Here is a 15691-nt window from a genome sequence, read left to right on the forward strand (position 1 = left end):
GCGGGGGTTCGAGAAGGTCAGACTGAGCTAGCTCGGCTAGCTCGGGTATTTCCGCCTCTCCCCGGGAGATACTTGATGGGTGGAGTCTCCCTGCCCTCGAGATTGTCCCGGATTGGAGCACACCTAGTTACCTAACAGCACTGTATTGAGATGCAAACTGTGCGGCTGAAGGTTAAGTAGGATTGAGGAAGCCTGAAAGCTCTCTTAGCACGTGTGGAGCCAAGAGGACAGTAGGCTCCGCTCCTCTTCTTTCCTCTCTCCCCTCCCCCTCTCTCCCCACTTGTACTTCTACTTCCAATCCCTTAAGCTTAGCCTCCTTAGGAAATCTCCCCCTCTTCCTCCTAAGGAAGGTCCCCCTGCACTTGTAACTAGACCCTGTAATAAAGCTCAACCCTTGTTCGACTCTGGAACGTCCTTTCTCTCATACGTTTATCCGGTTTGGCCAACCGAAGACCTGGGACAGGTAAGAAAGACTCGGGTAGCCCAATACAGGCCTCTAGGCCTGGCAATCAAGGGCAGCTAGGTGGCAGGGAGTGTTGGACTTGGAGTCAGGAAGACTCTTCTCCCTGAGTTCAAATCTGGCCTCAGACACTTACTAGCTGTATGGCCCTGGGCAAGTCACTTAACCAGGTTTGGTTCAGTTCCTCATCTGTAAAATGAGGGAGAAGGAAATGGCAAATCACTCCAGTATCTTTGCCAGGAAAAAGCTGACCCCATTAACCGCTGAATAACAACAGGGTCCTCATCAAGTGTGCAGATGACACAAAGCCTGGAGGGATAGGTAATTCACTGACAGAGTGAGGACACAGAAAGACTGATTCTAATAAAACAAAATTCAGAAGGGATAAATGTAAAGCCTTACACATGGATACCCAAACAATCAACTTCACAGGTCCAAGATGAAGGCGGTCCTGGTAAGATATCAGACATTAAAAAAAAAAAAAAAAGACCAAGGGATGCTGGTATACAATGAGTAAGCAGAGTAATGTGCCAACTAAAAAAAAAAAGCTGATGAAATCTTGGATTGCATTAAAAGGGGCAAAGCTTCTTAGAATATGTAAGTACCCACTGTACTCTGCCTCCATCAGACCTTATCTGTAGTACTAGGCTCAGTTCTACACATCATGATTTAAGATGGATACTGATAAGGAGAGAGACATAAGAGAGCAACTAGATGATGAAGGGCTTTAAGTCTGCATCATATGAAGATGAGTCAAAGAAACTGCACAGGCTTAGCCTGGAGAAAAAATATACTCAAAAGGAATATGATAACAGTTTTAAAGTATTTGAAAGGCACTAGTGGAAGAGGAATCAGACTTATTTTATTTGGCCCTAGAGGGTAGAAGATGGGACAATTAACATAAGCAGCAAAGAGGCAAATTTAAGGCAAGCTTAATGTCAGAAAGAATATCCTAACAATTAGAGCTGTCCAAAATGAATAGAGTGTCCAAGGTAGTGAGATCCCCCTCCTTGGAGGTCTTCAAGTAGAGACTGGATGATGGCTTGTTGGCTGTGTTTATAAGGGGAATTCCTTTTGCATATGGTCAGGACCTGATAGTTGCTGAGGTCCTTTCCAACTAATTCCATAATTTTGTGACATTCCAACTAATTACTATCAAATAAATAAAAAGTTGCAAAGTATGTCATCAGTGAGATTTATGACCAGAAAAGAAGGTGGGCTGGTCATACGAGAAAAGTGGGGTAAACAGGGACAAAGATAGGCAACCTGCATACTGACATGTGATGTCCAAAGAATGAGAGGAAGGGTCCCAGCATACTGGGAATATTACTTATTTTTTTGCACTATATGCTTATTTAATACAATGGAGTTTATGAAGGACTTTAAAAATATCTCATTTGATCCTCAACAATCCTGTCATGTAGGTAAGATTTACAGATGAGAAAACTGAAGCTCAGAGAGTTTAAGTGACTTGGATCTCCTGTAAAAACTTACAAGGTGATAATGACTTCCCATGTGGACTATGTGATCTGTACCACTGGAGGAAGTATACACAACAATGACATCACAGATTCCTTGAAGTAGCAAAGTAATGAAAGAAAACGGCTGGTAGTTCGTAAATCAGGAGCACTAGAACTGAAAAATCTCAATGCCAAATCTACAGTCAAAAATTTTCAAGTATAAATAATCAACACAAGGCTCATTGGCATTAGATTTTTAAACTATACTCTTCATTATATCAACATTAGGAAGGAAGTATTAACTACAATAAAGCATGTTTATAATATGCTGCCATAAAATGTTGACATGAAATGAAATCAGGAAATTACGATTCTCTTATTAAATGTGGGTAAGTCAAGGATATAAAATAGATCTTCAAATTAATTAATCCAGTAAAAAAAATGTCTTTTAATTTCTCTTACCCTACCTTTTGAAATAATGATTGGCTTCCTTTTTTAACTACTTTTGACAAACACCATTTATATTCTCTTACTTCCTTCTACATTCTTTATCTTGTAAGACCCAGAGTACAGAGCACATATTTTTCTCTTAAGAAGAAAATATATATTTAAGGATCCTTCCCTTCACCTCTTCCTTCATCATCAACAAGTAGTTAAGTATCCAATTACATGTAGCCTTGAGCTGAAGAAAGAAAAAGTCTATCAAATGGTTTCAGTCTTCTGGGAGCTGACACTCTGAGACAAAGATACTAATACAGATACAGTATGATGCAAAGAACTAAGTGGAAAGTCAGAAGACCTGGGTTCAAGTTCCAAATGTGTTACTTTAAGCAAATCAGTTACCCGTCTTTGATCTTAGTTTCTAAACCTGTAAAATGAAGAAATTGGACTATGACAGAGAGGTGGTGCAGAGGGTAGAAGCCTGGAGTCAGGAAGGCCTGAGTTCAAACTTATTATCTGTATGACTGAGTAAGTCATTTAACCCTGGCCTCCCTCAGTTTCTGTATCTGCAAAATGGAGATTAACAGCACCTACCCAGAAGGGTAGTTGTGAGGAAATTATGCAATAAAATTGGGTGAAGAAATTGGGGATTTTACCCTGGGAAGAGAGAAGATTTAGGGGACATGATGGCCAACTGCTATTATATGAAGGGTTACCATAAGAAAGGATCTGAATTATGCTACTTTTCCTGAGATGGTGGACACAGGAACAACAGCAACGGTCTTCAAGAAAAGGCTAAAACACTGCTTGTCAGGCAATGTGTAGAGGTAAAGCCAACTCAAACTTGAGCTGCACTATATGTAACTTCTATGGTCCCTTTCAACTCTTAAGATACTGTGATTTGCAAAATTGTTACCCCTTACCTCCAGCAAACAAAATAAGCATACACTTACTGTTTTATAGCCAAAAAATTTTTATGAGAAGGGTCTGCACATGTATTGAGAGTATCTTTAAAGGAAAAAAATGTAAGATAACAGGTTTTTACAGACTGCTTTCTACAGCAGATAAAAGACATGTAAATGGAAAGTATAGAGAATTGCAAGATTCAAAATTTACTGTTTTTTGCACACACAAAAAAGGCATATAAGTTGGTCAAGTAAAGTACAATCTTTAAAACTGTCTACCACCAAAGAAACTCTAATACATACATTAAGATCAACTTAGAGACCTTGAGAGATGGAGTTAGAGAGGTAAATTTATGCTTTTTTCCCAAAGATCCTTTGATTATCAACATCAAAGAAGTATAAAACAGAAAGATATGCTCACCAAAAGTGTTTGCCACTGTCAAAGAAGATGTACTACTACACAGAGCCTGATCCTCCTGATTTTCCTTTTGGGGGATGACAGTGCTGACTGTATTAAGTCTCAGAATACTACAGCAACGGGGCCTTCTCAATGAAATCCACTGCTATTTAAAGGACAGCTAGCAATTAACAACAAACTCCTACAGTGAACAAAGAATGGCTATCATCCAGACTGGACATACAGTGAACGGACAACTTACTGAATTAGTTTATCGCTATGTTGATAGGTGAGCACTGCAGATATATATGAATTAGGTCTGGAATTAAATAGTAGGAATGGTACAGGTTGCATTTGGGAAACTGTGTACTCCTATGCTGCTCCCTGACACAAAACTGCTAATATCCTTCCAAGAGGGCATATGCCTACCAACCATATATCACTACAATCTCCAAGGGCAATGGAGGGAGATGCCTATGAATAGAAGCAGGATGCAGCCAATCACCACTGAAGAGTGCCCAGCAATCAGAATAAAAGATACTGCAATAGCTTGCTGGTCTGGTGTGCCTGCCTCAAGTCCCTCCTCACTCTGATCCAACTGATCTTCCTTAACTGCAGCTCTGACCATGTCTCCCCTCTGTTCAGGAGATTCTAATGGCTACATTATCTCCAGGATAAATATAAACTTCTTTATGTGACTTTTAGAGCCCTTCATAATCTGGACCCTTCCTACTTTTCCAGTCTTTTCCCACTTCACTCCACACATTTTGAAATCTAGTGACACTGACCATGTGTTCCTCATCCAAGACCCTTTATCTCCTGATATTTTTGTGTCTGGAAGACTCTCCTATTCATCTTCACCTTTTGGCTTTCCTCAAGTCTCAGCTAAAGTTCCACATTTTTCAAGAAGTCTTTCCCATTCTTCCTAATCTTAATGCTTTCTCTCTGAGATTATCTCCAGGTTATCCTGTATATAACTTGTCTATGTATGATTGTTTGAATGGTTTCTTACTCATTTGACTGTGAACTCCTTGAGAGAAGGGGCTCCCTCCTCTTCCCCCCTCTTTGTATTCCTATTTCTTAGCACAGTGCCTAATGTCTTCGTTTCAGGTCCCCTAATAGGCCAGAGGCAAAGTAATCTATTATCATGCTTTTTTCCAGGAAGGTTTGTGTGTCTTTTATTTTTGTGATTACTGAGTTGGTGGGGTTTTTTTGCCCTTATAAATTTTCGTTATGATTATGGCCATGAGATCAAATAGCAAAACTGGGTAGACATTATTACGAAGTAAAATTCAATAGAATTACTATTAAATGAGCATAAAGGTATTTTGATGAATTTCTATGTAAGTCCCCATTAAATCTTTCCCTTCAGCAAAACTGAGCTTTATTTAGTGGGGTTCAGCTTCTGATGCTGCTCGTATTAGTCATCACACAAGGTGATCATAAGAGAACTAAACTATCAGATTCAAAGTGATGTAGTCTTATTAATACATTCTTAATGGAGAAAAGTGCAGAAGTCTCTGCAATACATAGATCTCCTGCAGCATAGAAGTTAAATATTTGAAGGAATGTCTTTCATTCAACCTCAACAGCCTTGTGATAAAGAGGCAGCAAGACACAATGCAGTCAGACCTGGATTCAGAGCCAGATCTGGGCTCTGATACAAACTGGCTGCTTAATCCAGGTTGGTCACTTAACCTCTCAATGACCCAAGAAACTCTCTAAGATGCTGAGAAGATGCAGATCTGATTGGGTGGAGAAAATAGTTCACTTGAAATCACAGGTCTAGTAAAACAAAACAACAAAAACTAGGAAGAGTGTTATTTCTATTTCTTTTTAAATGGGGAAAACTCACCAAATTAGCAAAAGTAACAAAAAAAAAAAGGTAAAATGGCAATTTTCACTGAGGAGAACATGGAAGGACTGGCACTCTAATGGAATGCCAGAGGAGTGGTAAATTAGTCCAGCCATTATGAAAAGCAATCCAGAATGGAACTATATCCAGAAAGACACTGAGATGAGATCTGGCAATAACATTCAAATTGTACCCCAAAGAGACAAAAGAAAGAGGGAAAGGAAACAAACATACAAAAATAATCATAGTAGCATTTTAAAAATTGTAACAAAGAACTAGAAACTAAGGGGGTGCCTTTCAACTGGGGAATGACTTTAAAAAAGCATATGAAAATAATGGAAAAGAAGTGTACCAGAAAAATGATGTTTTTTTTAAAAAGTTTCAATTTTAGAAAAACCAAAGACTTGTATGAACTGATGTAGAGTGAAGTGAGTAGAACTAGGAGAGCAATTTAAATGACTAAAATATTGCATGAAAAACAACTCTAACCATAACACTCTAAGCCTGAGAAGTGATTGATTCGACGTGAAGAATGAGACATCATTTCTAGACATGGCTGATGCATAAGCTTGCTCCTCTTGACTCTGCTTATTTGTTACAAGGGAGGGTTTGGTGTTTTTTTGAAGGAGGAGTATTCAGGATAAAAGGGTGTTTAGTGATAGTGATGTCTCTCCCTTCAAAAGGAAAATGGGCATCAATAAACTTTTTTAAAAAGGAGTCATGGACAAGAATGACAGCTTTAAAATGTGCTCAATTTATTACATATCTTTAAAAAAAAAAACCTGAAATTCAATTTCATATATAATTCTCCTTACCTATTCTGCTTTCTTCATGTTTGTTGACACTTTTCAAATTCTGAAAAAAAAATCAAAATCAAAATCCCCCCCAAAAGGGGAAACCTACAACCAAGAGAAGTCAAAAGACCTTCCCAAGACCACCACATAGACCTAACATGAGCCTGGAATCTACTCAGCTTCTCTTTCCTCAACTGTTATTTCCCAGCAACATGGGAGGAAAAAGGGGCAGTAGGAAAAATAGTATGTAAATAGAAGCCTTTCCTCATAAGCTACAAATGGCACAGAGTTCTTTTTAATTATGGTCACACAGACTATGCAAAGAGGGAAAAGACCACGTGCTCTTGGATGAGCAGCTGATTGTTTCAGCCTCCCTCCAGCAAAGGCAGCAATCTACAAGTTCCTGGAGGAAAACAGACCAACAACTGTCCTAAAAAAAATATCCCAAAGGCTTTTGGAGAGTACAATAAATGCCATTCTTGTTCAGGTGTCAAAGCCCAGGAAAGAAGCAGCTCCATTTCTAGGTCAATCTTCCTCTTTGGGAGTCATCAGATGACTGCCTACGTTCGGACTCCATTCTTCTAGTTCGCTGTGAAGTGCATCTCTCCCAAGGCTCTGTGAAAGCCACTTGATGCTTTAATTTTTCAGCCTTAGTTAAGAGGAATTTCATCATCAAAGGTTTAATAACCTATACTAGAAATTTCCTAAAAGGTCCAAATAATTATCCTTTCTAAGGAGATTTCAGTGAAACAACAGAACTTACTATACACCTACTTTTCAGTGTCATAAGGGATTTAGATAATAAGAAAAGAGTTCATAGACATGAATCTTACACTAGAAAAGTTTATAATCTAGCTAAATAGCATGTATGTACAAAACCAAAAAGTGAGATTTTTTAGATAGAGTAACTTCAGATTAAAATACAGATGTGTCCCATTTTCCACACTATGCTTAAAAAGAGGTGCACAGATCACATTGTAAATTGGACTATAATTTAAAGAGAGTGAGAAGCAGTTATACTGGCAGGAAGAAAACCAAAAATGAATAGGGTTTCAAAAACCTGGAGAGAGGAGAATATCAAAAAGGGGAGAGAAAAAGTTGAAGAGAGTCCAAGGCAAAGGACTGAGAAAAGGTCATTAGATTTGTCAACTAAGAGGTCACTAATAATTCAATTTCAATTGAATGATGTCAGAAGCTAGAGTGAAGAGTTAAGAAGGGAGTGACAGGAATGCATGTGGAGGCAATGACTATAGATGCCCTCAGGGAGTTTAGATGCAAAAAGGAAGAGACGTTTGAGATAATAACAGGGAGGGACATATCAAGCAAAAGGTTTTTGAGGATGAGGGAGAGAGACATGGGCATGTTTGTTAGCAGCAGGAAAGCAGCCACTAGACAAAAAGAGATTGAAGATTAGTTAGAAATGGGGATGAGAGAGTAGACAAGCTGCAGGAGAATTTGAAACGGAATGAAATCGTTTGTCCATGTAGAGAGGATTGCCTTCACAAGAAGGCCAACTTCTTCATCAGAGACAGAGAGGAGATAGTGGCTAAAGGTATCCAAGTGACATGAAGTGAAGAGGAAGCTCTTGGGGAAATGGTCTATCTTTTCCTGAAGGTAATGATTTGTGTGGGGCTCATTTTACATCCTCCAACTCTGCTAAAGTTACTAATTGTTCAAACTACTTTTTAGTTGACTCTTTAGAGTTCTCTAAGTGTGCCATCATATCAGCAGCAAGAAGTGAGTTTTTTTCCTGTCTATATTTTTCCTTCAATTTCTTTTTCTTGTCTTACTGCTAGCACTAACGTTTCTAGTACAACAATGTCATAATGGAGGGCCCTGCTTCATCCTTGGTCTTATCTGGGAAGGCTTCTAGTTATCCCCATTACAGATAATGCTTTTAGGAAAGTCTTTCTTTACTTATATCTATGCTTTCTAGTGTTTTTAATAGGAATGAGTATTGTATTTTGTCAAAAGCTTTTTCTGCATCTATCAATAATCATCATTTTTGCTGTTTTTGTTACTGATACGGTCAGCTGTGCTTATAGATTTCTTAATAGGGAACCAGCTCTACATTTCGGATGTAAATCCATTCCATAGTGTATGATCTTTGTGATGTACTGCTGTCATCTTCTTGTTCACATTTTATTTAAAATTTTTGCATTTTGAATGAGCATGTATAACCTGTGTCAACTTGCTTACTATCTCAGGGAGGGGGGAAGGTGAGGAAGGGAGAGAGAAAATTTGGAACTTAATTTTTAAAAAAATGAAAGTTAAAAATTATCTTTACATGTAACTGGTGGAAAATAAAATATTAAAAAAATTTTGAATTTGAGAAATTGGTCTGTAGTCTTCTTTTTCTGTTTTTGCTTTCTCTAGGTATTAAAACCCTATCTGTATCACAGAAACAATGCGGTAGGATTACTTCTTTACCTATTTTTTGAAATTGTTTATAAACTAATGGGATTAACTGTTCTTTAAATGTCTGGTAGAATTCACCTATGAGCCCATTTGGTCCTGGATTTTGTTTTGCTTTTTTCCCTTAAGGAGCACATATATGATTGCTCAATTTCTTTGTCAACGTTAAGATTATTTAAGTATTGTATTTCTTCTTCTGCCAATCTGGATAATTTATAGTTTTGCAAATTGTCCATTTCATTTAGATTGTCAGCTTTATTGGCATATAGTTGGGCAAAAAAACCTAATGATTGCTTTAATTTCATCTTCATTGGTGGTACATTCACCCTTTTCATTTTTCATGTCAGTAAATTTGGTTTTCTTCTTTCTTTTAAAAAAATCAAATTAGCCAATGGTTTGTCTATTTTATTCTTTTCATAAAACCAACTCCTATTTTTATTAATTAGTTTAATGGTCTTTTAACTTTTAATTTTATTACTCTTCCTTTTGATTTTCAGGATCCCATTTTTTAGTGTTTAATTGGAGATTCTAAATTTGTTTTTCCCTGGGTTTTTTTTTTTAGCTGCATACCCAATTTGCTGATTTATCTCTTTTACTGATATAATCACATACAGTTATAAAAATTTTCCTTAAAAACTCTTTTGGCTGCACTCCACAAATTGTATGTGGTCTCATTGTTATAATTCTTTATAATAAAATTATTATTTGTAATTTTTGTTGCATTATGTTCTGAAAATGATGAATTTAGTATTTCTGCTTTTCCGCATTTGTTTGTAAGGTTTTTATGCCCTAATACATGGGAATTTTTGTGAAGGTGCCCTACACAGTTGAGAAGAATATGCTCCTTTATATTCCCATCCAGTATTGTCCAGATTTCTATTATACTTAATTTTTCTAAAATTCTATTCATCTCCTTAACTCCCTTCTTGTTTATTTTATGGCTATATTTATCTAGCTCTGAGAGGGTAAACTGAGGCCCTCCTCTAGTACAGTGCTATTATTTCCTCCTGTAACTCATTTAACTTCTCTTTCAAGAATTTGGATGCTATGCCATCTGATGCATGTAAGGTCAGCATTGATATTAATTCACTGTTTATGCCATCCTTTAGCAAAATGTAGTTTCCTTGATTATCTCTTAATTAGATCTAGTTTTGCTTTTGATTTGCCTGAGATCATTATGTTTACCTACCTTTTTACTTCAGCTGAAGCATAATAGTTTCCACTCCAACTCCTTTATTTTAATTCTCTGCATCTTTCTGTTTCAAATGTGTCTCTTGCAAACAACTAATTGTTGGATTGTGGCTTCTAACCCGTTCTATTATCTGCTTCTATTTTATGGGTGAGTACATACCATTTACATTCAGAGTTATGACTGCTAATTGTGTATTTCCCCTCCACCTTATTCTCTTCTATTTATCTTTTTTTTTTTTTTTTGGCCCTGCCCCTCCTCAAGTCTGTTTTGCTTCTGACCACTGCGTCTCTTAATCTATACTTCCTCTTAGTATCCTGCCCCCTTTTCCCTAACTCCTTCCCCCCACTTACTTTCTTGTTGGGTAAGATGAATTTATATACCAACTTGAATGTGTGTATGTGCATTCTTTCCTCTTTGAATCAGTTCAGATGAGAGTGAGATTCAAGTATTGCCCGCTTCCTCTGCTTCTTTTACATAATTTTCCCCATTCTTCCTCTTCCTTCCCCCAGTTCATCACTCTCACTATTCCATGCTTTTTCTGAGATCATCACAATATAACAGATTCCTATTTATCCCCTCTTTCTAAGTATACTCCTAACTGCCCTAATGATGATAAAATTCTTAGGGGTTACATTATCATCTTCCCATAGAGGAATGTAAACAGTTTAACATTTCTATAAGTCCACTATGATTTCTTGCTCATTTCTACCCTTTTATTCTTCTTTTGTTTCTTACGTTTGAATGTAAAATTTTCTATTCAGCTTTGGCCTTTTCATTACGAATGCTTGAAAATCTTTATTTCACTACATATCTATTTTCCCCCCAGGAGGATTATACTCAGTTTTGCTGGGTAGGTTATTCTTGGTTTTAATCCTAGCTCCTTTGCCTTACGGAATGGCACATTTCAAGCCCTCCTCTCCTTTTACAATATTTACTAAATCTTGCGTGACCCTGACTGGCTACCTAAAATTGACTCACTTTGTCATGCTTTTTAAAGTTATTTAGAGGAATGTATTAGAAGACGTAGACAAAAATGCTCATCTTGCTCTGTCATTCTGGTTGCATCCACATAGCAGGTTCTTAATAAATAACGTAGGTACCTAACTACCTTCTTTCCTTCCTTCCATCCCTCCCATAGAACACCTAAACTTGACCAAACTTTCCTATTTGTATACCTCAAGCCCTCCAATACCACAAGTGCCTCTCTTATGTTCTATAAAACTGAGTTGCAGTGGTTTTTATCTACTTACTATATTTCACATTAACTTTAGAGTGAAACCGCAGTGGCTATTTGAAGTATTGTTAGTCAGGCTGACCTCTGGTTTGACTTGCCTTGTCTTTGGCTGTTGATTTTTGTGGAACCTTTACTTTTATGAGTAGTTAGCTGAGTAGATCAAAAGATACTGATATTAAGGTCTAGCTTTCTCTTTTCTTTGACCACAGACTTTACTGGAAATCCTTGCCAGCAATCTTGAAAATGTGTGCCACTGGCCAAGACCATAATGACAACTGAGCATGAAGGTTTAGATTAAACACTTAATACATTCATCATCATTGAGAGGAAGCACAACTCCCAATTATGATACTATATCCATAGCATTGTCTTTTCCAGGGTAGCATTTTAAATAATTTTTTAATTCATAAGAAATCTTTTTTAGTTAGACTATAAGCTCTTCAAGGATAGGGACTTTTCATTTTTCCTCAGCAATGAGTGTAGTCCTTCACACCATTATTACTTAATAAGTACTTGACAATTGAGTTTACCTATTATTCTTAGCTGATTTCTAAGAGGGCTTTCCTATAATATAAGTCTGTTTTAAAAAACCAAATTATTTTTTTAAAATGTCAGTTTTTCCAAGTTTAAGAGAAATATAAAATTCAAAAGTAAGGCTCATCCCACCCCAAAACCAAACTTTTCAGAATCCAGTTCCATTGTCTCACAAGAGCAGAATTATTCTACTGAACTAATGTTCCCCATAACCAAAGCATTTTGGCCTTTGGTATGCAAAAGGCTTTGCAAATGACTGAGTATTCTCTTTATACCAACTGAAATTCTCTTTATATGATAATTCAATATTCTCAGGAAAGAAGAAGGACCATATTCAACTTTCTCTTTTTGTTATTTTTTTCATTTCCTAGTTATGAAGTTCAGAATTTTCTTTAAGGGGTTTTGGATATATGGGTATCTGGCTTATCTGGTTAATTGTATTTCATGTAGAGAGCAGGGCTTGGTCATGTAGAAGGTCTGAGTGATGGTCTGATTGTTTAAATAACCTAAAAAAAAAATCCTCATTACTGGATGATGATGTAGCTTCAATTAAATTAGAATGAGCAAGAGGCAGAATTAGACTAGATCTATGAATGAGAAAAGGAAGGGAAATTTATGTGAGCCATGAAAAGCCAGTTTACCTATTGTAGAAAGGCACAGAGATGAAAGTAGAAGAAGAGACCCAAAGGAACTTTGGCAATATCAAAGACCATGGTGGGAAAATAATAGAGAAAATTAATACAGTCAAAGGTAGGCTACTCTGAAACCAATTAAGACAGAATGGAGTTACAGGTAGATAATGGGGATGCAGATAAAAATAATTAAAGCCTAATATGAAAGAGAGATTATTTTTGCTGACTTCTACTGAAAATCTAACTCACCAAGGAAATTTTGAACCAGGAAATTTTTTTTTTTTTGTTGGACTTGATACTTGTTTCTGCTCTACTCTGAAATTTTCCCTGTTCACTTTTCAAAATACAGGTTTTTAAAAACTTGAAAATGTTTAGTTGTAGCCTGGCTCATTGTTGTGAAACTTTTTATACATTTCACAAACTGTCCACGTCCAAATGACAGCTTATTGCTCTAGCTTAGTGGCCAACTGGAACAGAGTTTAATAGAAAGATATATTCTTATAAACATCAATGGGAAGGGTAGGGGCTAAAACGACATCATGCTTTGGGCAGATTTCAGAAAAACATGGTTGTGGGCCAAGGGGATACTAAATAATTTTTAATACTATTCTTGTAAATGTCTGAATTGTTCCTCTTTCAGTTAGTATTTATGGCATAGTGGTTTTTCTTTTTTTTAATGAAAAACTGCATAACTGCTGTGTTACTATTCCAACATCACTTTGTAATTCCTAAACTGACCGAGTTCTTGGGCAGGTGGGTGTAGTATGGTGGGACCTTTTGGCAAATGACTGACCACAATAATATAAATGTTATTTATAGTTTATTTTTTTAAGTGCATACTGAGCAAACAACAACACTGTCCTCTTGCTTGGTCTTTTTTTGAACATCTTTCCTACATATTTGTCCAGGTTTTGAGGTGGTTATTATTTATATAGTTATCTCTATATATGATCTTCAGTCTTTATTAGTCCATATATCTCACTATAGTTTTCATATCTGTGTAATTTTGGTGTTATTTTCCAATATTTTTATAGGTTGTTTCTAGTTTTATTGTGACAAATGCTTCAAGTTATGCATATTACAAATGGATTTTTTTCCCCTGACAGTCACATATACAGGGAACTGTCCTAGTAATGGGGTCACTTGTTCAAAGGGTATAAGCAGCTTTATATCGCTCACTATATCATTAATTACATATTGTTTTCCAAGAATACTACCATTTCACAGCATCACAAGTCAGTGTAATAATTCTGTGACAGTTTTTCTGCAGTGAGGCTAGCACTAATCTTTATAACTTTTAACTTCATTAGATTGACTAAGTTTCAAAAATTATATTCTATGATTTAGTAAATGCTATGGAAGATTAAATAGCTCTCAGTTTGCCCAAGAGTAGAGTTGCATGTCAACAGACACTTATGGAGTGCCTATTATGTGTAAGACCTACACCGTGCTGTCACTGATATTCATTCCTTTCCTTCAGTAGGTCAGTTAAATACTTCTCAATTTTCTGAGATGAAATGTCAATTTACTGAAAACTTTCACTTCAACTTTATTTTTACTGAGTCTTCTGGTTTTTTTTTTTTAGTAAAGCTCAGAGTAAGTGGCTAGTGGAAGGATTTTTGTTGTGTTTTGTATACTGTCAAAATGAACAAAATTTAAAAATGGGAAAAGACTGCTGCTGAAATTTTTAAAAGGGCAAAAGTATTTATTCTTACTTGGTTTCTTTTCTTTTTTCCACTGACATGATCTTTTAAATAGAAATAACACAACAAAAATGGCTAATAGAGAGGTAAAACCCTGAATAAACAGACCACACTTGGTTGCCCTTAAAAGTTACCAAACTCAGAAGAACCACAGAACTGCATCCCAGGATACTGAAAGAACTGGCAACTATGACTGAGAAATTCTTGTCAGTGACATAACAACAACATGATAGGTAACATAGAGCACTTTAAGGTTTGTAACATGCTTTCCATATATTATCTCATTTAATCCTCATATATAAGGCAGGTCCTCTTTCTACCTCTTTTTTACAGACAGATAATGGATAAGAAACTTGCCTAAGGCCATACAATGTCTGAAGCAGGATTTGAATTCAGATTCTCATGACAAGCAGCGCAGAATTATGTCTGTTATACCACACACTTTTAAGGGACCTTGGAGGATAGAAGCAATTCTTCAGGACTAGAGAACTGACAAATGTCCTTATTTAAAAACAAAAACAAACCAAAAAACAGAATCCACAAACCTGGCAAAATTTTAAAATGTGCTATTTAAAGGGATGACTTAGTGACATGAAGAAGAGAAAGCAATGATCAGAGTCAATTTAGCTTCAAAAAGGAGTCATGCCAAACTGACCTCATTTCCTTTTTTGATGATCGTTAGAATTTTGTTGATAGTTTCTCTTTCAAGTTGTGTAATAGATGGAGAATCCTAGCACAAACTTTTAAAATCATATGCCCTTAACAGTAAAAAAAAAAAATTGAACTTGCACCTATCATATATGTACGTTTATTTGTAAACTATATATATATGTGTGTGTATGTATATGTATATGTGGTCCTAAGGTCATTTGATTTTCATATTTGGTTTTAATGGCTTTTATGAATGAAAATATTTTGTATAGATAGCTCCACCTGGAAAAAGTACATTATTGGCTGCGCATACTACATCATGATTCTAATTTTTAAAATCTTATCTGTTTTGCAAAGGTTTTTGTTGAAATTCTGCTAGTAAATTTCCATCTTTTCTGATATCCAAAGATATTGCATTTTTATATTTTCAACAAATGCATTCAAAATACATTGAAACTCTTAATTTGGTAGATTTTTAAATATCTTAGAAGATTCTGTATCAATCTTTTAAGAGTATTCATATTTGAAAGTGTTTGTAGGTGCTATCCTTACATCTTTTAGGAAAACAAAATGGTACAAACATTTCTAAACATGTTTTCAAAATGCTTTATCCCATAGCACATTTCTTTAAAAGAACAGTTACTTTATCATTCATTGTTAAAAAGTCACCTTTGTTTGAGTCCCATGATGTATGGGAATTAAGAGAAATGTATGACGACAAAAGCTACTCTAGGGGATAAGTGCTCAAAGGATATGAAAATGTGGTTCTCAAAAAGAATGACATCTGAGGTTTTACCTCACATTCAGCAACCTGGCAAAGACAATAAAAGATGGAATATTAAATGTCAGAAGGGCTATGGAGAGATGGAAACACTAAAAAAACACAACTTGCTGTCTAAAATTGCTCATCTCCCGCCTCCTACCCCTCTTTTTACTTACACAGCCACTAACTTCATTCAGAGCCTCTTCACCTCTGGTCTAGCTCATTAAAGGTCTCCTACTTAAACGATCTACCTAC

The 15691-nt window shown here is 36.1% G+C and overlaps 1 protein-coding gene and 1 long non-coding RNA gene across 13 annotated transcripts in view; both read right to left on the reverse strand.

Moving 5' to 3' along the window:
* Window positions 1-15691, reverse strand: part of KAT6B (lysine acetyltransferase 6B) — a 222955-nt gene that overhangs the window by 112876 nt on the left and 94388 nt on the right. The window lies entirely within an intron of this gene.
* Window positions 9844-15691, reverse strand: part of LOC140517150 (uncharacterized) — a 57208-nt gene continuing 51360 nt past the window's right edge. Inside the window, exon 2 of the long non-coding RNA XR_011971495.1 lies at window positions 9844-15484. This is a non-coding gene — a long non-coding RNA (uncharacterized lncRNA). The remainder of the gene's footprint in view (window positions 15485-15691) is intronic.

Source organism: Notamacropus eugenii, chromosome 1 (genome assembly GCF_028372415.1).
Source record: "Notamacropus eugenii isolate mMacEug1 chromosome 1, mMacEug1.pri_v2, whole genome shotgun sequence".
Classification (NCBI taxonomy): Eukaryota; Metazoa; Chordata; class Mammalia; order Diprotodontia; family Macropodidae; genus Notamacropus; species Notamacropus eugenii.